Source organism: Columba livia, chromosome 3 (genome assembly GCF_036013475.1).
Source record: "Columba livia isolate bColLiv1 breed racing homer chromosome 3, bColLiv1.pat.W.v2, whole genome shotgun sequence".
Classification (NCBI taxonomy): domain Eukaryota; kingdom Metazoa; phylum Chordata; class Aves; order Columbiformes; family Columbidae; genus Columba; species Columba livia.
In genome coordinates this window covers 106,298,593-106,324,607 of record NC_088604.1, presented here as the reverse complement: position 1 = coordinate 106,324,607, position 26,015 = coordinate 106,298,593, and the positions used below count along the sequence as shown (strand labels likewise).

Here is a 26,015-nt window from a genome sequence, read left to right as displayed (position 1 = left end):
TTGCATACATGCTTAGTGAACCTGTACGTAAATATATGCAAAATAGATATGCTTATGTTCAGCGTTACCAAAAGCTGTGAAAGAAAGCTGAACACTAGACTGTGTTTTAAGGATTTAAAACCAAAGCCTCCCTTTGTCTTCGAGAGAGGAAAAAAAAGATAAAAAAAAACCCTTGTTGGCTTCTGATTAGATTATACAGCTTCATTCTTCTTCATTTTCTCATCTTGCCTTGCTTCATTTGCACGATCATGCGATGTCATTTACAAGCTTTGCAAAATAAAAAACAGATCTTATACTTCACCTTTGTATCTCTATGCAAGATGACCTAGTTGCAGGCACGAAGTAGTAAGGATTTATTTGATTATTATTTTTTTTTTTCAGTAATTAACAATGCTAGCATTAGTGGATATGATAGTACTGTTTACCTGAAAATTTGAACTGGCTGCTAAATAGCCTTTAATACTCGACTGCGATTAAAAGCAAAGTGCATAGGATTGACTTTTCTTAATCATTTTGTTAATGTAAAAAAAAAAAAAAAAGTAGAAAGTTAGATGCTCTAATTCCAAAAAAAAAAAAAAAAAAGGAGTGAGAAATTCAGGCCACCACTTTCCTCTATAATGCACTGAGGCAGTACAAGATTGAGAATGCTGCATGTTCTCTACTGTATGTGCTTAAAGGGGAAAATTAAAGATGCATGTATGTGCACATATATGTATATGAGCTTATTGTTCTTCAAATTTTCACCCATATTATTTAGGGGATTGCTAGTAATTTGAGGGAAAGCTATAAGAATGAAGAGAGGTGCCAGCATTCCTTAGAATGCTTTTTAAAATCACCCTTTTTTGCCAATTTTTAAAAACATTACCTTGGACCCAGTCAAAGGTTGATGGTGTAAAAAGGCAGCTTTTTCAGGAGAAACTAGTATTGTTAAAGAAAATGAAAAATGTAGTGGTGGAGCTGCCACTTAAGGACTTCATAGGGAAGCCCAGGAGCCTCTCCAGAAGTTAAGTAGATGATTTTACAAAATGACAGATGTTACGTATCATAAGAAGGGATTTCAGAGTGTTTACTTGGTAACTCTAAACATTTCTGCTTTTCTGCGTTCATTAGAAATTCTACTGTGTGTTAATATTTAAAAACATCTAATTCCTTTCAGTATTAATTCTTCAGAAGGGTGTTCCCATTTGCTTCTCTTAGCCTGACAGAAGCACTTTTTGGCTGAACAGGGTTGGGCACAGCTTCTGTGGAACCCATCACTGCATTACTATGCATTGGTCAGGGGGGACTGCGTGGTAGTGGGTGCTTATTCCTTACTCTGGCATCAGAGTCCCCTTCTTCAATGTCCCAGCCCTTCCTGGCTTGGCCAGGTGAGTGTGAGACTTTGATTCTCAGGCTCGTATCTTTCAGCATTCAGTTTTGCAGTTATTTTGTTCTAGTCTAATGTGATTGGATGTAAACGTTGCAGTCTTTATGGTGACCTCATATCTGTTACTTTGTCAGCTTTTCATAGCATCACACCTGTTAAAAGTCGAAAAGAGCTTTTAGGGTAGGTCGATCAGTCGATCCCCAATGAAGGCATTGCTGTCTAGTATTGTGAATCAGAAGTGTCAAAGGAAGGAGAAACAATCATTTTGTCCAGGCATTCAATAAATCTCACCACAGTCCTCGAACATCCACACCCTCCTCCTCTACCCCTGGCACCGGCTGGCCCTGCCATCCTCATCATCTCAGCAAATGCTTTGATTTTTTAAATTCTTTCAGTTTTCCTTGAGCCAACCCAATTCCAGTTAATAGTACAAGCAAAGCCAAAAGCCCAGTGTGGCTGGATTTTTTGCACTCATTTTCAAAAACCAAACCACAATCTTGCTGCTAACACTCTCATTAGGTAATTTTGCTGGGATTTTGCTTAGTAGTATGATCTCACGTTGTTTTAGTGGACAGGATTGTGCCTCACAGGAACATAAACAGAATTCCAGCCAAGCAGTTAGCTCACTCTATTAAACAATAAGTAGTTCAGCACACAGTTTTTTAAATACTAAAAGTAAAAAATTACACATCTTTCAAGCTCGGCCAAATGATTTTTCGACTTTGCTTTCTGACTCTAACTCGGGAAGGTGAAGGATGGCTGAAAGATTCAAAAGTTTAACCACAGGAAAGAATAAGAAAATAATTCTCTGCATCATGACATCAGCAACATAAAGAGAAGTACAGAGAAGAGAGAGACAAATGTTCACAAATCTAAGTCGGAGGCTGCTCAGCACTTGCCAGTGGTCTCTGCAGCACGTGGGTTATTTGATGATTTATGTTCAAATCTCCTTGCTCCATTTAAGAAGAAGGCTATCACTTTTATTATAGCTTTATCTAACATGCAATCCATACAATTTTATTTTTATTATTTTTTTTTAGTAGGTAGAGTAGCTCATAACTGCCGTGCTTCTGTATTACAAAAACATGCACTGTCCATGGCAAAGCCCTCATAAAAGGGAAAACATTGCAACTTTCTCAGTAACTTTAAAGGAAGAAAGGCAGTTTCTTTAAGAATCCAAGAACATGATGGATTATGTTTGAAGTGAAAATTGCACGTTGAATAAGTAAAAAGTTAAAAGCGTAGCTGTGTGGATGGCCGTCATCATCCTCATGCACCGTCTTCCTTCCTGCAAACACCTCTTTGGTCTCTGCTGGGCTGGACCTTTTATTAATCCCATTAATTAATCTCATTCAGTGACCAAATGACAAGTACAGTGTGTCCATTTCTTACCACTGTTTCTTTTTTCTGTGCTCTCAGGATCTTGTTCAGGCTGTTTTCTGATAAATGTAAGTTGATTCTGTGGTTTTTAAATCTACCAGAATAGAAGCCAGTAGGTGATTAGTGAAATCTGCATGCTGGTATGTGCATGTGCTTGGAAAGAAGAGGAAAAAAATTGGGAGCCAATGCGATATATGTTCTTACAGGCAGAAAAGAAAGAACTGAACAGTATATGTAGGGGTTGTGCATTTAAGGACTTGGGCTATGGTGTGAGAAGGGATTTGGCTCTATGAGACTTAGGACCAGGGTATCAGCCAATGGTTTAGGAGGAGCAGATGTAATCTGATGTAGAGGGAATAGAGTACTGGGGGCAGTTATTAAGAAAGTGGTAGTTTGGGATGGAGAAAGTGCTAAGAACCTTTGTGGTGGAACAGTAGAGGGATTTAAGAGGTTGAGCAGAGGTGTTGACAAAGTGCTTCAAAAGCAAAGCTTCTTAGCAGGAAGGAGAGTTTCTGGAAAATGAGGGCTTTGAGGAAGTTGACATGTTTTGGAGGTGAGAGCTGAGGCTGAGGACCCGGATGGTGTGTTAGTGAAGCAGGTTCCCTCCTCCTCATTTCTTTATCCAGAATGTGATGAGGCAGGAGGGATGTGCATACTGATCTCCCACTTCTGAGCTAGACCAGCTTCTTCCAGTCTCTGCTTCACTGTTGTTGCTGAAGTTCGTGTGCACTGTGTTGTCCACAGTATTGCCATTTAAAGAGAATTCTGTAGCAGAATCACCAGATCTCCGTTACTGGAGTATCCGGCTGTGGGATGGATCAGGCAGCTCCTGTTCGGTGAAGATACCTATTGAACTCCACAGGAGCTTTTGCTCAGTAAGAATACCAGGACCAGAATTGCAACACTGCAGTGAAGTCGTTTATACCATCACCATGAAAAATATCACCAAAGCAACTTTGGAAGATGTACATATGATATATAGATAGCATTTTATCTTCATAAGAAAACTACAAGGAAAGACTTATTAGTGTATGTAAAAAGAATTTTATGGCCTTTTACATTTTTTTAAAATATACTGGAGTTGCTATTTCTACATATAATGATAATCGAAACAAATGTTTTTAGGTGTTAAGATAAAGGAAATGGCATTTTTTTTTTTGTTAGAGTGTGCTTATTATGTTGCAGAAAAGGATTATATTTTGATTAAAACATCAAGTGTAAATGTTTCCAGATGTTCAAGTGTTGTTACTCAATGTGACATTAGAGGTAGAAGCAAAAAAGTCTCATCTTCATGTTATAATTGCCGTTTTTTAGAGAGAGATATTTTTAAATGTTGTGAGGGTTTTGTGTGTGTGTGTGTTGGTTTTTTTTTTTGTTTTCAAACCTGTTTGTGTATCACAGTCATCTTTTTTGTATCTCCTTTTCATTCACGGATTTTCAAATGCTTACTAGGTCTGCTCTGAGCACTTCTTAGATACAACGGAGATGTTTTCATGTTTTAAGACTCTATGGCATAGTAGCTTTCTCCATGACTTTAAATTACATAAATTTTATATTCCCTTTCAAAATTTCCAATATGCTCCATCAGTTATTATCCCCATCAACTGCCAAAGTATTAACATCAGTTGGAACAAAATGAATAACAAAGCAATTTGAGTCAGCATAGTGGTTAATTTGCTGTGCAGTTAGATATGCATATTAGGAAGTGTCGTTTCTATATTATTATTTCTGTCAATATGGTTTGTCAGAGAGGCATACAGTCTTCAGCAGTATTGTGGACAGTCTGGAGCACTGTAATCAAAAGTGGAATGTTGCTTATGGATTTCTGATAAGCATCTTTATACAAGCCCTACTGCCTTAGTACATGCACAGCTATTGATTAACTGGGGTGCCTTCACAAGAGCTAAATAAATAACAACACTCTGTTGTCACCTATCAGCAACACCACTTTTGCCTCAGCCTGTGGTAACTATGTTTTTCTAGATTTAAAGCATGTGTTATTGTCTTTTAATCAAATACAGTTTGAAATAAGTTATCAGAAGAAATTAATTTAGCATTCAATACAGTGGACTTCCTGCTGTTTCTAATTTTCAAAGATGGATTTTTTCTGATAGCAAGAAGTTGACTTGGCTTTAAGGGAAATGTCTTTCTCTTCATTTTAGTCCAGGGAAGAACTCTGTAGACCAAACTCTGATATGCAACTGCTTTGCCCAGTATAAGTAAGCACAACCAATCCTACAGTCCTAATATTTTCTCAATTTTCTCACACAGATGGCCATTACCATGGTTAACAATAGGATGATCTGCTTGATTATTATATTTATGATGGATCATGTAGTGTAGTTCACTGAAGTGAATTTTTCTTCTACTTGGTCAAAGCTTGCAATAGTTCTTAACCTTTCTGGGTAATCAAGATGACATTACTGACCTCTTTCTTGTCCTTTCCCAATATCAGTTAATTTATCTGTCTGTTATTAAGTTTTATGTCCTCAGGTCTGCCACAGTATCTAGCAAATTTTTCTATGCTAACAACTTCCTTTCTAGTTTGTAAATACAGTGTAGGCAGAGCTGATAGATCTTGCTGTGATAATAAGTTGACTTGTGAATATAGCTGTGATTGTAAGTAGAATGGAACAGTCTGATTTGATGAAAGAAAGTGTCTTATAAATGACGATGCTGTTCTATAAAGTTAAAAGTAAAAACCAAAGAAGTGAGGCCATGTACTTACAATCATTTAGACTTTTTTTTTTCTTTCCAAATAGCAACATGGATAGCTGGAAGTAATTTCTGCGTGCCCCCCCTCCCCGCTTCTCATAGATTCATATACATTTGTGTGCAAGCACACACATATGTATCACAGTTGTTTCCCCATAATAAGAAAACGGTCTATAGTAATAAGTTGAAAAAGCAAGCATTTCTCTAAGACTTGAAAATGGTAAAAATATTAAATTACCATATTCATTAACCACAGATGTAACTGCTCAGAACAATAAAATTAATTATTCCCTTCCCCCTTAGTTGACAGAAACAATGAGCCAGTGAAATAAAGTGGGAAAGGAGAAGGGGAGAAGAAGTGGTGCTGGTGGATGTCGCTCCATAGAGCTGGGATAAGGTGGTGGGAGGATGCCATCCTCAGGAGCAGTCACCACCTCTGGCCCATGATTAGTGAATCACTGTAGAAAACTGCAGCAATTTGTTCTGAATTTCTGCAAGCACTAAACTGGCCAAATCTGTCAAAATAGCCCAGATTGAGGGGTGTGACTGGTTTACGCACTGGAGGCAGGATAAAAGTAAAAAGGCTTTACCATTTCTGGGACTTGTTTGGTAAGAAAACAGCACACATACTTTAGCTACGTGGTATGCCTGATCCCGAATCTCAGAAGGCAAGACAAGGTTGAAGCTGAGGCAGGGTTTACCTGAAGGGTTGAGGAATGTGCATAATCTACGTATTTGCACTGTAAATAGCACAATGACAAGTATTCCTTTTAAATACATAGATAGGTGTTTCCTGAAGTGCTTTTTGCTTGAGCATGGAGAGACGGAGGGCTCAGCAATAAAATATTTGCTCAGATCATTCTGCTGTTTTGGGGCCTTAGCGGAGGATGCACTCAGACACCTACTCAGAAATGACAGAAGTGTTAACTCTTTCTTTAGCACTCTTTTACTGCAGCTGTATCTGCAAAGAAACGCCAACATGCTTCTAAAGCAAGCTGACTTCTTTCCAAATACGTTCTTTTATCCCTGCATATCTGCGACAGAGTTAGGGCTTCTCTAATTTACTTTGTTAATTCAGCTCATCTGCAATTGTAAAATGAAAACGAGCAGAGAATGACTAGACTTGGAGAAACTTCAAAAAACTGAGAAGCTTTCTCTGCCTTGAAGAGAAGGCAAATGTAGTCTTAATCCATGATTTAATTGTGGAACTGCTGGAGCTGGTTGATTTTCTCAGTGACAACAGCTCTAGAGTGCTGGGAAGCAGGTGGAAAGGAAATGGGGAGAAACGACCATGGGCTTGGTTCTTTCTCACTGTTCAGTGAAGATGAGGAGGTGTGAAGGAACTGGGGGGTAAAGAAGAGCCTGTTTCTGATTGTTGGCCTGGGCCTGATTTGCTCTTATTGAGGTCAAGCACAAAATTTCCACTGCAAGATCTGATCTGTTGTGCTTCTGTCACATCTGATGTCCCTCATGCACACAGCACTTCTGGTGTGGTCTCCCTCCACCAAAACAATGCTTTTTAAGCTGTCAATGAATTATTGCAAATAATAATGCAAGCATATGTATTTTTAATATAGGTTTGATGCATTTAATGGATGCATTTGCTTTATTTCCCGTGACAAGAATTATGACGGCACTTTCAGCAAAAATAATGAATTGCCATATTTATGGAAAACATATGAGCATGAATTGAATCATGCTGTTATTTTGGGTTTGGATAGTTTGTGCCCACAGAGAGGGTTTTAGGAGTTGTGACAAAACAACAGATGTGAGATTAGCCCCTTTGGCTGTGTCTAAATGGATGCGTCTTCAAATCCTGGTGTCCTAGTTGGTCAGAACATGCTGTGGCTCCCATCCAAGCCCAGTGCTTCCACCCATGTTCTTCTTAGGCTGGTTTGTGTTTGCAGTTTGCCTTGCTGTGGGTTTTAAGTCTGCCTAGGGCATGCACCCCAACCCTGGCAGTCAGAGCAGCTCTCCAATACTGCTGTTGATTATTCTGAAAAAAAACACAGAAATGCTGTGAATGTCCATCTTCCTAAATAACCTGTTGTACCAAGTGGAATTAAATAAAACATTATATGGACAAGGGAAGGCGGAGGAAAAGTCTACCATTATTTTATTGCTTGGAAGTTTTTCCAAATAATTTTTTATTGCTTGGAAATTCTACTTAAGCTCACTTTATGCCCTATCAATTAGAATAATTTATTTTTCAAGTCTGTGGTTAAGAAACATGCAACGTCTTTTTGTTAGAAGTTGTTGGCTAGAACGTGTTATGTGTGAGGGTATGTAGGCCAAATGCTCATTTCAGCTGTGCTGACTTCTAAAAGAAAAACAATCATTCACTAAGGTTGAAGCCAGAACCTTTTTTGTAATGGCAATTTTTAACTTTTGTAGAAATCTTCTCACATTAGCTCATAAAGTTTGCTTTTCATCATTCAGCACAATTTGACAGCTTTATCTGTTGTCTGACATGAATGTAGTAAAATCCACTATATGGCATTTAGAAGGAGTAGCTGCTGAAGAAAGAACAGTAACAACATTATTTTGCAGGAACAACAGCAAAAGCAAGCATCTTAAAGTGAAATGTTTGGATATCTTACTGTGCAAGATATTGCAAAACTGTAGTTAAGCACGCAGATAAGAGGAGTTGTTGGTCTGTTGAGAACAGTGACCTGTAAATATCCAACTTGGACACTTAGATTTTGGTTTGTAGTTGGGAGTGATTTCATTATTTCTATGATTATACACATGAGAATGCAATTTGTATGACAGTGTACAGGAGCTTAGTTTCCAGGAGCCTGAGGTCAGCAAAGGTAAATAATTAAATGAGGAAAAAAATGATACATCTGCTAGATACCTATAAGAGGTGGTTACTTTAGATATGGTAGTTATTAACACTGATATAAGTTGCAAGTGACTCAAATGAAGAGTCCTCATATCCTATCCGTTGTACTTGTAGGATAAAAATTGCCTATCAGGGGACTTAGCCTTAGCCTTTGGGAAGGTGGGTTTCAGTGCAATTTGTATATCTCATATAGCTTTTTCTGGCACTTGGACTAGGGATGACTGTCAGTATTTCAGTACAAGGTCACTGCTGGAGACATGAGAAAGGCTCATCCTAAACTGGTCGTAGCAAATGCGGTGTGAGTAAATAAATATGTCAGTATTTAGCAAGAATTTTCTTTTTGTTTCAAGTCACTAACTTGATCTCTGCTGGCTATTTGGTAATCACTCCCCCTTCCACACCCCCCATCCCCCCTTTTTTTTTTCTTCTTTTTCCAAGTGTTGTTATTTGAATTGGAAGAAAAACTTAGAAAAAAAAAAGAATTACGTGTAATCTAGGATTAAATTTACCTATACATATAATGTGTGGTGGTACGTTCGTCCTCTCTAGGGTCAGTTAATTGCCAAAGTATAGTTTGGAAAAAAAGAGAACTGGGGGCAGAAAAGGAGCAGCCATTATTGCTAAATGATACTTAGCATAAATAAGTTCAACATTGCTAAACTCCGCCCTTGTTTCTAACTGTCATGGTGAAAAATGTCATACATACATTAACCCTTGTCCTGCAGAAGCAATGGGATCCCCGCAGCACCACAGCGTATCTTGGCAATAGGCTTGTCGGGAGTGGTTATTCCTGTTTCACGGAGAGGAGTGGAGGCACAGTAAATCAGCTTCTCATTTGTGCTGTTTCTTGAATGACTCAAAGAAATCATGCAGTGAGTGGAGTGGCCATCTGAAAAGTCCCTCTGTGTCTCTTGTGCACTTGCCCATGATATAAGAGACGTATGTGGGGCATGGCCGGACCGTGAAATGCTCTGTTGTCAATTGGCATAGCTCAGAGCAGATTCCATGCTGGTTTAGCGTATGCCAGGCCTCAGTCATCCCTCCACAAGCAATTCATTGGGTAGTGCTTTTCCCACAGCCGTGTGTCAAACAAAAAACTAAGCACAGCAGAGGTTAAGGATTATTCTGTTCAGCTTTTGCTTGTGCTTGGTAATGAATAGTAGTCTGCTTTATTTCAGGAGTACACAGCTTTACCTACCTAAATGTGACAAGCATCTAACCATCAGTCACACAGCCGCCTGAAATGGGAAAAGGAATGAAACAAAGACTCACAGAGTTTCCTATTGCTGTTTCATTCTAATGGATTGTGCTAATACTAAGACCCAAGACCATTAAAACGATGTCCTAGTTACTGAACAAGCACCATTCTTCCTTCCTTCGGTGTGTAGGTCATACGGTGGGATTAACAGAACTGATTCGCGAAAGGAAAAAAAAAAAAGGAAAGAAAAAAGGTGATGCAAAGAAATGGGGGAGGGGAAGAAGAAAAGGAAAATGGGTCGAGCAGGCAGAGCATACCTTTGTTTAAGAAAGTAAAAAATAGATATCTTTTTCTCCTTGTGAAAACTTGTGATTTTTCTTTTTTTTAACAGAGATTATTTTCTCACTTATTTTGTTTGATTTTTATAGAGCTGTTGTACTTATTTTAGATGTAGAAAAGGCATAAAATGCTGATCTTTGTGTATGCTAGTACACCGGGCTTAGAGCTCTCATGCCTTGACAGATGAGACTTGCCTGTCTTTTGCTGTAAGTCCCTGTCAGTGCTTACATTTTTGGGGCCATATGGGGGGCAGTTCCCTTAAATATTGTTCTCTGCTTGTCTTGTAATTCCAGTTGCTCATGGTATCTGATGTCTATTAAGTCAGAAGGGCAGTCATAATGCATTGAGTCTAGATTTGAACTGGTGGCTTCACATCGTGTCATTTTGTTTTACAGATACTGTTTGCCATTTCAATGTTCCTTTTCCATGTAATTGTTCTGGATGTTTGAATGTCGGCATCAGTAGGCGAGATATTTTCTCTCTGTTCCCTAAGTGAATGTGAATGGGGTAAGGATTTCGGTCAGTGAAGGCACATCTAGCTTTGTTTGAAAGGGTTAGTTGCTTTCATATATTACTGTAGGACTGTTAGGATAACTAGTGGTTCATCAGAATGATTTCACAGGCCTTTATTTGTGAGAATGAGTGAGACAAGGCTTTTTAGTTTGCAGTGAGTGTGTGATTTACTGTATGTAATGCCAATAGATGTGAGGAGTCAAAACAGTCATAGAGGGAAGGTCAGCATTAATGTTCTTTCATAATTTCATGGGGCGTTTTTTTGAGTAATGCATCATGTCGTGTGTGTTTTGTTTCTTATCTTAGCAGATGTTATAATTTTTAATATTAGTTTGTGTTACGGTGATGTCTAGAAATTTCAGTCAGAGGTTGCGAACCTATTGTGCTAAGCAGATGGATTGAATAGAAAAAGACAAGAAAGCTGAGGAAATAATCACTCTCTACTGCTGACAGTACTCTCCAGGGTAGATTTCAAAATAGCTCAAGAGCTGTGTAAAATTAATAAGCTGTTCCTCATGTACTGAAATCCTTTTTCATATTGCATTGGCATAAGGGATATCTGTAGACAGGAGGGGCTGCAAAAAATATTTGGCAGACAATGGGGCTGAAGATCGTCCCTGAAAGTCCAGGTTTTACAGTGAGTCCAGTGGAGGAGCACACACTAACAATGTGCACAAAAGTGGTCTGGATGGAATTTGCCCACTGCAAAATCTCTGCATCAATGAAGTCTGCTTAGTCCCTCAGAGCAAGGTTTATTAGCCATAAAATTTGAATTAGTGTCCCTTTGTTTCTTTAACATCTTTATAATTTTCTTTGCTGATAGCAGAAATATATCAGAAATCAGGGAGCATCACTTAATGAGATATTTTAGTAGCTTTTTGAGGTACAAGGTTAATCTGTATTTTCTGACATGTTCCCTCAGATCCAGATTAGCAGTATGGTGTGAAGCTTTTTATTTTGTTATGGCATTTTAAAAATGTTATTTTTTTCATACAGTATGTGTTTGGTGTATATATACAGCAGAAAAACTAAAAATAAAAATGCAGCACTGAATTGTAATTAAAAGGGAAAATAGATCATTGCCTGTCATGGAGAAAACTCTGAAATAATAAATACCACTGGTACATTTTACTGCTATAATAAATATTTATTCAGCACATGTCCATAGGCTGAATTTATTACATCATATTCACTTAAATGTGTTTATGAAATGGTCCTTCTGCACACACACACATTTTATCAAATTTTAGATTCCTTGATTAATGGCACAGACCTTTTTTGCTGTGTGGCACAGTCTGTCACACCTCTAATAAAATTTTGAAATAAAGGTATTCTTAGATCTCCTTATAATAAGACTATTCTTTTTGCTACAGTTATACCTCTTTTGCTTATTTTCTTATAGAATGGATTAAGATTTAATACTGATGTATTTCCTAATAAACCCAGCTGGAGGACAGCTTCTTCCATTATCTTAGATATAGCTTTGTTAAATCTTCATCGGAACCCATTAAGTGTTCTTGGACAGTCACTTAGCAATATATAAAATGTTTCTTGTCTTCAATTTCAACAGAGAGAACAATCCAAATGTTTTGGGCTATATTGCATAATTGTCAAGGAGTTAAATATGTGCGATGAAAGTAGTTAAAATTAACCCGTGTACATCTAATGTTAATAGATAACCCTTTTAAAGAAGTCAGGATGTATTGCCATGTTCAGCTATTCTATCTTAATTCTAAATCACTGTCGCATTGTCTCTGTAGTTTCTTTTGCAGTTGGTCAGCCAAAGACCCTCCAGAACATTTACCTTGAAGTCTTGCAAATTTAATTATCTGATTGAGTGTATTAAATTCTGGTAAGGGCAAAACAGATTACAATTTCTCAGTAAGTTCATGCTTTATTAGGAGTTTTCTAGGAAATAGAAACCAACTTTGTAGCAGGTTTGAAAGTAGAGGGCTTTATGGCTCCCTGGTTTTCCTTTGCATTTCAGACTTGGGTCTTCAAGGTAGTATCATCACTGGCACTTGGTGTTGCTGATTCAAAGTGTTGTATTTCAGTCAGTGAGCTTGTTTTAGTTCCTGTTTGAGTGTGCACACACTGTTGCAGGTTCTCTAGTATAGTCCTGTGGATAGTTCATTGATGACGTTAAAACGGTTTGTCTGCTATGTAGTATTTATCACAAGAGTAAAACAATGCAGGTGAGTATGGTGTATAAATGCAGGTGCTGATCATCTAACCTGCATCACCAGTGTCTAAAAATCTAGATCCCGTGTGTTACATGAAAGTGAAACAATCAAGCAATAGCAACAAGATCTTATAAAAAAAAAAAAAAAAAAGACTCAGACTCACAGCTATAGGCAAATTCATCTAAGCTGAATGCTCTTAATCATATATTGTAACATTAAACACCATACAGAGGAAAAACCTCTGGCCTTCTTGGGAGGTATAATAATGTGCACAAGAAACTTTCTCTGCCATGATTACCCAGGTACCCTGAAAATAATAAAATTATTAACTTAAATGTTGTATGAGGTTTGTAGATATTGTGTACAAAGCAATGGCTGAGTGAGCCACCTTCTTACCTGTCTCTTGCTGCTGTCAGCCATAGCTTTCAGGCCACCACGCCTCTTTCATTAGGCTTAGCTGTGAGGTGCGTCTACACCAGTAGATACAGAGGGATGCTGTCAACTGTGGTCTAGTATTAGGTGCCAGGAACATCTAGGTCAGATTCTCTTCTAATATCGGTGATTGGAATCTGTATTTTCCAGGAAGATTTCCAATTCAGTTTGATATCTAAACTGCTTTTTGCAGCATTTGTGCTGACAGGCCTGTTGAAGATGCAGGACCCTTCAAATGTCTGTGAGAGTTATTTCATCAAAGGTGCAATTGAACTGTTGGATAAAATATGTTCTTCATTGTCACAAACTCTGAGACCGAGAGAACATTACTGGTATGTCAGTGAGCTAATGCTCTACTTTCAGCGTGACCATCATCCTCAACTGGGAGCTGTGATGGGAAGCTAACATGTCACACAAGACATGGACAGTCCCGTTTAAGAAAGCAGACACAGAGCCCTCACTGCAACTAAACTGCTGTTTATCTTATGTTCTTGTGAATCACATGTAGCAATAGTCTTTAGCAAATAAAATTGTGTATGCTAAATGCTGTTGGCGAGATAGCCAAATGAATTATCCATGAAGTGAAAGGTACACATTGTGAAAGCTTATCCAGGTATTTTAGCAATTTAAAAGATGTCATTTTATATGCTGGGTATTTCTTAAATGTTCCATTAAATTGAGAACTCTCCATATAAATGCTAATTTAATTAAAATGTCTTTGTATCTTAAATATAAATGAAAACAAGCAAGAAGTCTTGCTGAAAGTTTGTGTAGACCTCTACTTCTGCATAATTTTTCTTTTCTTTTGCAACATTGTCTTTCTTTTTTAGTTAAATGAACAATACACAAGAACATTTCCTGACTTTTTTCTTGTAAAATTTCTAATAACAATGTTTTTGACAGGCCACTTTTGCTTTCAGAATTAAAATTCCCCCACAAATGGTTAGTAAGAATAACAAAACATTGTATTTTAGCTTGGTAGGCATGATGATGATACCAGTTGGCATTTAGCTGTCCCATATACTAGTTCATGCATGCGAAACAAAATTATTATACTTACAATTTTTGGTCATTTACCCAGTTCCTATAAGGGAAAATTACTTTAAATGGAAACCAGTTATACATTGATTTTTTTTTTTCATTTTATCAAACATTCTTTACTGAGAGAAGAAAGTAATGCTTCACTTCTTGTGTAAATATGCTTTTCAAAAAAATCCACCTACATAGGGGTTAAATCAGTCTTTTTCAGGTGTGGTAAATATGTTGAGTGGGGACCCATGAAGAAAATCAGAGCCTGCAGAAGAGGCTGGAAATCTTTATCTGCAGGATTATCTGGACATACCAGCTACACCAGCTTCTTCACCAGTGTTATCAACGCCTTAATAAGCCCGTTGCTTTGTTTTGTGATAAACCTTCAGCTGTTTTCAACTATAATTTCTGACACGTACTAGGTTCAAAATTATGGCCCTTTGAAGTAGGATAGTCTTCAATCTCATCCACACATACGTGTATGTATATATTATATGTGTGTGTGTTTGTGTACATTTTCCTTTTAATATGACATTGCAAGCATTAGGACAATGCTGTTACTATGCCTTGTATCTCTTGAATTGTGATTTTAGATGTCTGTACGTCCCACGAACTGGCATGAGAGTATTGACGTAGCATATTTGAGCAGCACAGGAGTTGGAGCAGAGACCTCCCCATGCTCTGGTGCACTGTCTGGGGCACCTCTGGGAAGGTTGTTATATTATCAGTGGTTCTCAGGTTCCTCATCTGTAAATTAAGAATTCCTCCCTGCCTCCTGCAGGGCTGGTAACAATCTTGAGGAGAACATTTTGTGAATGCATGGATAAAGAATAGTATTCTTTAACTGCTATTTTAAAAGGGATTTACATATATTGCTCTTAGGTCAGGCACTTGGAACATTGTCATCCACTGCCTTAGAATATGGCTAAGCTGAAGGGTCAGTGAGAGCATTGGGCTATTTTTTGTTCAGAGATTTTTAATGTCTTGTTCAACCGTGTGGCAAGAATCTCACATTTCCAGTTGTGAAAAGCTTTTTTTTTGTTTTGTCTAACAACAGAAGGGTGCGGAATGTAACAAATTGTGAATCTGGTTAGTCGTGTTTGATCTCCCATCATTTAGGCATCAATGGGAATGATGCAGTAACTGCTCTGTTCAGAAAATTCCCATTGATACAAAGGCTTGTTTGAAGCAGAATTTAGATCCAGGTCTCCTGTGGCTGCATTGACTACAGGTAAACTGTAATTACAGCACAGGTACAGAGCAATAATGACAAATAATTACTATTTCTGGAAAGGATACAAATATTTATAATTTCTTAACTGCTATTAGTATACAAGCTATGGTTGCCTTGTGTATTATGGTCAGAAGGATCTTTTCGCTTCTCTTGCTCAGGAGATTTTGAAGTCCCTGTATGACCTAAAATTCTTTTTGACTTTTTTCTATTTCTATTCACAGTCAACCTCTGTTGTCATGGGTATTTAACACAATTCTCTCCATAGAAGAGTCTTAGTCCTGGTATTCATTTAGCAGAAGAAACATGAAAGTGTCACCTGTGTGCATTGTTCAAGGCTCATTTCCATGCTGGGGTCAGAAAAAGTGTTTTTTTTCCACAGCGGAAAGGATAGAAAGTACTGTTTTCAGGTTCCATAATCAAGACAAATACAACTGCCTGTTGCCATGCACCATATATTTTCCACATTATAGTAATGGATGCACTGCTGCCACCTGCTATGTCAGGACTTCCAGCTAATTGGAATAAGTTATGTGTGTTCCAGTTACTCTTATGGTCCATAAAAGGCTGCTTTGTCCTAAACTAGATAATAATTTTTGATGAATTTCCTTATGGTAGCAGATATTGCTGTACTCTGGTGAGAACCATTGTTTTTCACAAACACAGGTGTTTTCTGCACATATTAAGGCTTTAGAGATGATTCTTTCTGCTGAGTTTATGCTGAGGCCAACATTTGGTGTAGGTATGACCCAGATCCAGGTGTAGTAAATCCTGAAAGGGACATGAGTAGAGGTGGTTGACTGTAAGGGTCAAGGGTAAAGAAGTACCCCTGTGTTTTCTCTGAATGGCTCTGTGGCTTGTTTTGTTTGTTTGTCTGTTTGTTTTTCTCTTTTCTCTTTTTTTTCTCTTAGTGGCTGTAATCTTGTCTTACAGTATAGCCATGATATCAGAAATCAGAAATGCTGTACTTTTTAGGTGAAGTTAATTTTTGTGATATAAATTTGAAGTTGAATTGGTACGTGGTGGTTGCAGTCTAGGTGAAAACTCATTTAACAAGTACTGGAGCTATGTGACTACTAAAGCATAGTGTGTTCAACTTTTTAAGTAAATTTTCCCATAATAAGTGATTTATTATTCTTAGAATACCAGACTCCTGGATTTTAATCATTCTTTGATAGTCAAGCTTGCAGATTTGGCATGACGGAGTAACAAAGGGGATTAAGTGTGTGTGACCCATTGTTGTGCCTGTGCTCAGTCTGGAGAGTGTGTGTTTCAGCTCTGGCAAGAAGCCTGACCTCTTCAGAGAGGAGAAGTTGCTTTTTCTTCTCAGGAGCCTCATTTGGTCCCAAATATCAGCCAGTGTGTGGCTCTGCTGAAACTGCAGGTTTCATTCTTCAAACCTTCACCTTCCTTACTTCAAAACTAATTGGAATGGTCTTCTTTCTCACTCCCTTTTCCTCCCCAGCTCTTCTAGACTGCTTTTTTAGGTGAAACGGTAGGTGATAGCAATAATATCCTCAAGGTTATGGCCAATTATAACTGTAAAAAACAGGCTGTCTATTTTGGAATAGAAAAAAAGAATATTATATGATTGCATTCTATAAAAATATGAGAAAATGTTAATTCACATTTTATAATAAAAATGTTTAGTACTTTTCAGCACTTGTCATAATGCTAATATGGAAAAAAAAAAGTGACATTACACCAGGTATAAAATGGTATAATTTTTTGTGCTACGAATCTCTTTTATACCCCTCCATGCCCCATCATGACCTCATGACAATGTCATATGGTATTAACCATGGCTGAATAGTGAGGGGAGCCTTCAGAAAGCAATCTTCAGTATTAGAGGCTACTTGTGTCATGAAGAAAAGAGAATGTCTGTGGTGACTGCTAATGAGAATAGTAGCTACTTGTTCTGGGTGTCTTCATCAGTTAATCGGAGAACACTTTATTTAAAATTCACATTCTTGCAGAACATGTAGGTTCTTTCGATATCTCTATGATGCTAAGACCATTTTGCTTATTTAATATCACCTCTATTATGTATAAGACTATATGAAATGCAGGAAAGATCTGAAATATATTACATAAACATGTATTGCTTTACAAAACACAGGAAGATAAACCTATGTGTATGTGGTTTGTTTTTTTTTGTTTGTTTGTTTGCTTGTTTTCTAAACATATCCTAAAGCTAACTCTCCTAAACCTCTAAATTAAGTGAATTCATGGAAGGACATGCAGATTTGTGAAATTGTTAGTCGTCTTGGTTCAAAATAATCTAACTAAATACATACAAATTATTTATGTAATTTTTTTCTTCTCCTGTATGAATACAGTCTGGTGTCTTAGTGTAGAGTAGAACTCTAACTTCAGTTGAGTATTTGTTAGTGTTTTTAATAGATTCTTCTTGTTCGTGAACCTGGTAAGACAATTCTTTTCAGGAACCTGGAAGCTAAGTGCATGAACCATCTCAGCAAAGTTGGTGCAGCTAGTTTTTTGCTAGTCTAGCTCGTCTCAGCTTTTTGGTGCAGTAGTTTGTGTTACATAGAAATGTCAGTAGAAATGGGAATTAGCCTGTGATTGACAATGTCTTGGCTATGTAATTAATCATATTCCTTTAAATATGTGGTAGTCAAAGATGTAGTTCTTTTTAAGAATACCGAAGTATCTGAGAAATGCTCTTTGTCTTTGATCAACTCTTAAACTTGTAATTGAAAGTATCTAAAGCTAATAATGGTTTTTTCCTCTAAATGAGGTTTGCCAAAATGGAGGGATCTTGCTAGATTAATTAATCTCTGTTCTTGCTGAGAGAAGAGTATTATATAGACTTGGAAGACTGAGAGTTGCAAAGCCTCATTTTATTCTAAAAACCCATATACAACATTTGCAGAGGAGTTTGGGTTTAGAAGGACCCACATCCAGCCTTCTCTTTTTCAAGGATTTTTTTAAACTGTTTTTGCCAGGAAGGAGTCCAGAAATAAAAATTAGAATATAAAAATACTTAGATTATCTTTTATCTTCCTCTACCTTTCCATCTACAAATCTAAAAAAAATTTACACTGGTAAGTCACTACAGACTTCATTACCCGAACTGGGGAAAGTTTGAGTCAAAAATCAGTTATCATAATTAGGTGGATGAATAAATGACTCATCATCTGTATTCTTTTCCAGTTGTATTTCAGTTTACTATGTTTTGTTCCTTTATTCCTTTCTTCAACCCTTTTCAGCCCATACTTGCCAGGGATTGTATTGTTCAGCACCAAATTGCTCATGGTGACTCTAGAAAAAGCAGTGGCTCAAGGAATTATTCCTGTCTCAGGAAAGGTGGTCTTTTCTACAAGACCCTGAGATGTATTACTATGAAAAGATTCATTCACTTAATTCATATTCCATGACTCATAATTCTAATGAGATCTTGGTTATTCATGCAATAGTTATTCATAGATTATTCTCTACTTATTAACATATGGAAACACTGGGCTATGATATTTGCTTTTGAAGAATACTTGCAGAAATCAGTTCCTCTTAAAAAATTATTTCACATGCAAGAGTATACCTCTTGTTTACTTAATGAATGCATGCTGTGAAGATGAGCAATGTTAAGTCATGTGAAAATCAAGCTACGGCAATGTATATTGAAGGGACACTCTCTACCCCTGTAACATTTTGTCTTGCTTTTGTCACCAGCAATTTTACACAAAGAAAGAGACCTATCACTCGATATATATTGAGAGAACATTGAAGTTATGGTGATTCATATATTACAACTCTACCATAATAGAGAAAGAACCATGTGTAGAATGAAGTAATACGATGTGAAATAAAGTGATGCAGGACAAGAACCGACAGTTGCTTTACATTATTCAGTGGAACAGAATATGAAACTGCTGCAGGGGAATGAATACATGGTGCATAATGTGGACCAATATATCATGTAGATCATTTAATATATTGAAAAACTGATGTATAATGCACTATTGAAATGGGGTGTATAATGTATTCTGTAGAGAGAATTTTCTTTCAGTTCTCCCATCTTATGCATGGACATAATGGAATATGTTGTGCTAAAGAGTAGTTGACCTTGCTTCCATTTACAAAAGGAGAAGATCTATAAGTGAGGTGTTTCATAAAGAGGACTGTGTGATTAAGAAAACTGGTTTCCCAAAGCAGTAGCGTCAGGGTCAAATCAATCTTGGACACAATCAAAGAACATATACTTTTGTTTCTCTGAATTGTGTAATAATCTTTTGACAAATACAGTGCTCCAAAAAAATCAGAATCATTAAATTTAAGAAAGATTTAAGCTATCCACAAGAAGAGCTTGTGTCATGTGTCTTGAATTGTCAGTCAACAGAAAAGCTTTAACTTTTGAGTGTTTATTCATTTTTTCCCCTAGTGATTGGTTGCATATACCCTAGATCAGTCTGCCCACGTCTTTTTTTTTGAAAGAGAATCAAGAAAGTTTGGTGGAGTCGCTTACAATTCAACTTAAAGCAAATATAATGACTTACTTGTTGAAACTGGAAGAACTGTCCCTAAGGATTACTGAATGCCTTTTACAGGTGTGAAAAAGATCTCGTGTTGTTAACAAATACATCCATAAAGAATTTTCACACATTTATAAAACCTATTGCTAAACTGAGGAGACATCTTGTTTCTTAATGTAGGTGACTAAATGCTTCAGGAGATGCGTCTCCCCTGAGGCACTCAATTTAAACACCAGCCTATTTAATGCATTCTGTAAGAACAGAGGCACAGCTTACAAAAGGAACATTAAAACATATTTATACCCTGCATATTGGTGAGGGATCATACTATCAGTAAGTATAGTTTTACAGCTATCATATTTCACTCATTACTTGCATGGATGCATTCAGCTGTAGAACAGGTTAATTTGTGGCATGTATTTGGGGTGTTTTATAGAAACATGAGGCTGTTTCACCAGCTGGATGTAACTCCTGATGAGAGTTCTGTAAAGCAAGTGAGTTTATAATAATACAAGCTGAGAGAGATGGCTTTTCTGATCCAATGATGCATGCATGCTTTCTTGTTGGGGGTGAGTAAAATGGGGCAAGAATTTGACAAATAGCACTTTTGTATACTACTGCACAGGTTCAAAAAAATGAGCTATTTAAGCAGGGTGCACAGGATACTTTGCAGTTGCTAGCCAGTGCTGAATTTGTTCTACATAAAAAAATTATACTCTAGGGTACTTGCTTAATCCAAAGCCCATTAGAGTCAAAATAATACTCTTTGCATCAACGTTCTAAAGGAGAACAATGTGGAGTTATTGTATGGTCTGCATAAATCCTGATACAGTAGCTCTTAAAATGAAACTGCTTGCCATTTTCTTTATTTTTCTTTTTTTCCTCCTTCCTGTTTTCATCTCCCAATTTTGTATTTCCCTTTCCAATGCACACTTTTTTCCTCATGTCTATGTCGTTTTTTTTTTGTTTGCTGCTGAATAGTGCTTACATTTTTTTCCTTCTCTCAGTGCTTCATTTTGTTTCTGTTTTACTCCGCCTTATTTCCATCTCTTATCTTTAGGTATACCCCTTTACCTTTATTTTCTTTTTTGAAGGTATAAACCCTCCTGCTTAGCTCTGTGCCTTCAGCTATGTAACAGGGAGATCATTATGGAGCTTCTCTTTCCATCAGAGCTGAGTCCATAGCCCACCTTAGAAGAAAAGAGATGCTGAGGCTCATTCACTTATTTTTGAAAGGATACTTCGTATGCCCTATTTCATTTGCTGCTTACTTGGTTCATTGCATTGACCTGCTCTGGCAAAAGGTGAAGTTTTCAAAAGTGCTGAAGTCATCTGAAGAGTCAGAAGAGATGTCTACATGGGAAATCCAGGTGAAGTGTGCCCGCTTTCTGAACGGAAAGCCTGTCAGGATGACTCAGTATCTTCACCTTTTGCTAGGCATGGTTTCTGGATACCACAGGGTGTGTGAATTTTCAACTGCTAAGTAAAAGGCACGTTAGAGACACCTTACCTATAATGTAGTAATACATATAGCTTTCTTAAGTGCCCAGATTTCTTCTGAAAATGATTAGCTGATGCCCTTTGGAATTTTGTCCAAAGGTGTAAATAACCTTTTTCAAAGGAAATAAACTTATTCAGCTCCTAATCATTGTTAGTGGTGCAGTTAGGCAATGTATGAGACAGTTGGGAAGTGAGGCAGCTGGACAGGAAACGGGATTTTGTGAAGTGACTGCTCTGAAAGCTACCCAAGTCATTGCAAAATGTTGTTAGGTTCACTTAAAAAAAGAGAAAATTCCCTCAATATATTAAAAAACTGACACCATTTTAAATAGGGAATTTGGGGTCAATTTCTTCCTCCTTTCACGAGTAATGTGCATTCACTTAAGGGATTGTGCTGTAATGGACCACTTTCATTTTTATAATAGCTGAAATCAGTTGAAGGGGATAAATGATTTCTAGAGGAGCAGGGACAAGAGGGACACACCTGGGAAGCTGGAGCTCCTTCTCCTACACACTGAATGGCCTGTGAGCACCAATATTCCTTCCAAGTGCAAGGATTAGGGATCTCAATTAACAGAAATCTACTGGCCCTTTTATTCCACTGCAGTGTAAGATTAGCTGTTATTGAGGAGTCTCCTTCATTCCAGGACTTTCTGCATGTTCTGTAGAAATATGGCTTGAGTAGGGTACATCATAAATCTGAAAAGTTCAGCAAAGTCTTCATCACAGCTTTGGAGCTAGACAACTCCTTTTAATCTCGAATGAAAACCTTATCAGACCAATATATTGAAACAGATATTCATACTCATGGCAAAGGAAGATGTGACTGAGTCCTTCATAGTAGAATCTTATGCAGCGGATTGTGGATAGAAACAGCCTGCAGTCTTGTATAGTGTAAAAGAATAACCTTTCAGGTTTAAAATATTATAATATATTTCAGTAACAGTCTTCATATAGTATTGCTCACAATCTATTGTATCCTCTTCAGTTCTGTTGCTGTGTCCCCTCCTTCCCTACCAAGAGGAAAAAGGATGCAAATGGAAGTTTTCCATAAATAGAAAGGGAGTATGTTATTGTATTTTTTGGTATTAATTTTGTTTTACTCAGTGGCACCAAAACCCCGGGGTTTTGTAGTTCTGGTGTGCTGGCTTTTCTAGATGGCAGAACAGTGTATTTATCTATACTTTGGGAAAAAAATATTTTTTTTTTGTGTGGTTTCTTTGGTCAACCGTTAAATCATGTGTAAAACTGGATGTGAGTGTGGAGTTGCTGTATATCATTAAATCTGTTGCACAGAGTTTGCTAATGAAAAATATGATACAGTAATATTGCATTACGTCATTACTTGATAAAAATACTCTCATGCCTTTGCATTTGGAACAGGTGTTGTTCAAAAATGTGTAGGCAATCTCCACATAAATTAATTTTCTTGAATGCATAGTAGTTTGGGTTTTTTTTAATTGAGTGTTTTTATTATTTATGTCACTTCTGTTTTTGTTTGGTTTTTTTAGTGGGTGTATTTATTATTTTTCTCATGCTGTTTAACAAGGTTAATATTTAGAATAAACAGCTCTATTTGTATAGTAGATTTGTAATTAAAGATAATCACACCACTATCTATCTTAACTAAACTGCATGCACTTTTCTGTAGCAATGACTGTTATTAGTAGTGGTATAATAGTTAACACTAAATTTGGGTTATGTTTCCTGTTCAATATACAATATATTGTATTTGTGTTTCATCTGTTAGCAATTGGCATGCATTTAATTTGTATAAGGGTTTAAATATTTCAGCAGTAAGTTTTAGGAGCTTTGATCTCTGAGATGATGTAGGTCTCTCAGGTTAAAATATTGGTCCTGCCTTCAAAAGTGGGGCATGTACTTTTGTACATAAAGAAGTCATATATGTTATTAAAACATCCAAAGAAGTGTTTTCGAATAACGTTCTAGCTGTTCTTGCAGCAATAGGATAGCTACAAATATACTTGCCTATATATTCTTTTTTGTATAACCTTTTGATAACCTTGACAGCATCAGTTTTTGCCAATAAATCCAAAAATAAATACATGCAAGCTTTCTGTAAGATTTATTAATTGCTTGTGTGTAAAGGGACATTCTTTCTGCTTGGAGACAGAAATAATGTAAGATACTGTTTGGGCTTAGGGTCAGCTCAGAGTGTTACCGGTCAAGGAATTTTACAACTCAAAGTAGTTTCAGTCCTATTTGTGCAAAACATATATTCATAGAAGAGGAAAAAAGTTTCTAACAAATCTAAAATGGTCCCCAGTTTGCAACAAAGTATTAGGTGGACATATCAACCAAAACAAGTGAAAAATCTAACCACTATACATCTGGCTTATATGCATTAGTATGAAATGAGCAGGCGTCCATGAAGCATGTAGGTATATATTGAAAATGAACGGAGAACAGACATGAATCCATTCTTTCATCTTATTATAGTTAACCTTCTTTAAAATAAAGAAGAAAACATTCCCTAAAAATTCAGTGGAGCATGCACAGGTTTCCCATTTCTCTCTATACAGCTGTTTGATCGTGTAAAATTTAAACAGTTTCCTACAGTTTTCTATTCATTTATGTGACAACATTTATGTGAAGGCTTCCACACCCCTTTTCCTGGTGATTCATGACAGGGCAAAAGTGATGGTCTATGGGAAAGTTTTATGCCATTAGCCATAGCTGATCATTTATCCCCAAGGAAAAATTTTTGTGTGGGTTCTTGTTTCCCATACAAAGCCTGACTAGTGAAACATTTTAAGTTTTCTTGGCACGTTTTAAACGCTTTCTGTGACAGTGAGGTCTCATTGTTATTATGTACATGTGATGTGTTTGCGTTGTGCGTTACATATTTGCTTTGTATGTTCTTTGCTTGAGTGACGAGAGGGGTGATCTGTGTTAACAGAATAACTGAAAGACGTGTTTTTACTTTTGCATTCCAATTCAGGGTGTTAGTGTGCTTTTCTGCTGCTGCTAAGTTAGCCAGTGGGATGGGTAGTTTTCCTTTCCTAATGTAGGCAAATTGATATATGGATTTAATTACTTGCACTCAGAGGCTGTTATGATGGATTCCTTAAAATAAAGTGACATAAGCAATTATACAGAATTAGGTTGTTAGAAAACAAAACAAGAACTAGAAAGGGATTTGTTTCTGAAATGAATCTTTTGCCGTAAACATCTAGTCAGTGAAATTATACTGGTGTAAAATAAATGCAGGTGAGCTCGTAAGCAAACTTCTTTCTTTTCCGAAGTTGTCTACTAAACACTGTGCTTTTTAGGAATTCATTTCAAAATTAATATGCTCATATTCTGGGCAAGAGTAGTAAAGTACAGTGGTAGCTTATTGCAACAAAAAGGGCTTCCCAGAGCTTTTCTTGTTTTCTTCTTCCTCCACCTGTTTCTACAGAGAAAGCTTGAAAGAGAAACTAGAGGGGAAATAAAGCTTGCAAAGCAAACATGAAATAGTGTTTAAATGTTTTGGTTGTTGCGGAATTATTCCTGGGTTTAGTCTGTCATCACTGCAGGTTCTTTGACACTTGCATCTTGCAGATCTGTCATAAATGGAGATCCATCCATAGTAGCACACATGATTGGTTTTTTGCTCATCAGAAGAATAATTTTTCTTAAATCCAGTTACCGAGAAATTTCACGCTGGCAGCTTCCTGTATGAAAGGGCTTTTGTACAGTGTGAAGGTGACAGTCTGAGGATGTACTAATATTTGGTACTGATTCCCTGTGTGATCTGGGGAGGGAAATTCTGTCCTCATTTACTCTGTCCTTATTAGTGGCTGACTTCCAAACCATAGAAATATGGTGGCTTCAAAAAAGATTGGAGATAATCTGAGGCAGCTGATTTACTGTTTGTTCTCAGGCCAGAAAAGAGTTACCGTATAAAAAAGACCTTATATATATGTATTCGGATCTGTGGGAAAACTGGAATTATTCATTTTGTAGATTTTAATGCACATAGCAATATCTTTAAAAAGCTGGCCATGACACAGATCTAAAACTCTACACCACAGCAACAAAACTGCCGTTCAAGAGACTGTAGGTCTTGCAATTTCATTTTAAGTGGAAGAAGTATTGCTACTGAATTTAATAGCCCTGATTTGTAGCTCATGGACCTTCCAGCCACATTTCCTTTCAAGTAAACTTTTTTTTTAATTGAATCTTTAATGCTTTCTCTGTGAGTTTGATGCTGTGAGGTACTGGGTGTCTTCTGGGAAGAGTCAGATGCTTTTAACTCCTAGAGTACTTTTCTGGTTGTCAGTTACACTCAGCACATCACAGGAGAGTGTCCCCCAAAGTTCCCTTTGATTGTGCAGAGTGGGTAGGGGACAGCAATGATGGTGAATATATTATGCCAGGCTAAATAGGCACCTGTGGGTAAAAGTGTGGTTTTATAAACCAGGAGATTACTCACACTAGTAAGAACATCTTGTGGGAAAACCCCGCAATCTTTTCTAACTTTTTCAAACAACTCTCTCCCTTGACAGCTGATAATACCATTTCTTCCTAATACACCCTTGCGGTACACAGCCAAAAAATGCCATACAAAGTAAATGGTTTTACTCTGTAACTTGCTTAGTGCATTGTTTTTCAGTTTTCCTAGGAGACATTCTTAGACTTCAAAGCATACAATAGATAGACACTGCTTCAGCTTTGCAGAACACCTTATTTTTGTTAGGGATCCTTTATTATTTTTTTACCTCAAACTAAAGAATCTGTGTCACTAATTGGGCCAGTAATTTCTTGTCATATCATGCTAAGTAATGTATT

General features: G+C 37.1%; 1 protein-coding gene across 35 annotated transcripts in view; it reads left to right on the top strand.

Moving 5' to 3' along the window:
* Positions 1–26,015, top strand: part of NRXN1 (neurexin 1) — a 733,302-nt gene that overhangs the window by 447,726 nt on the left and 259,561 nt on the right. The window lies entirely within an intron of this gene.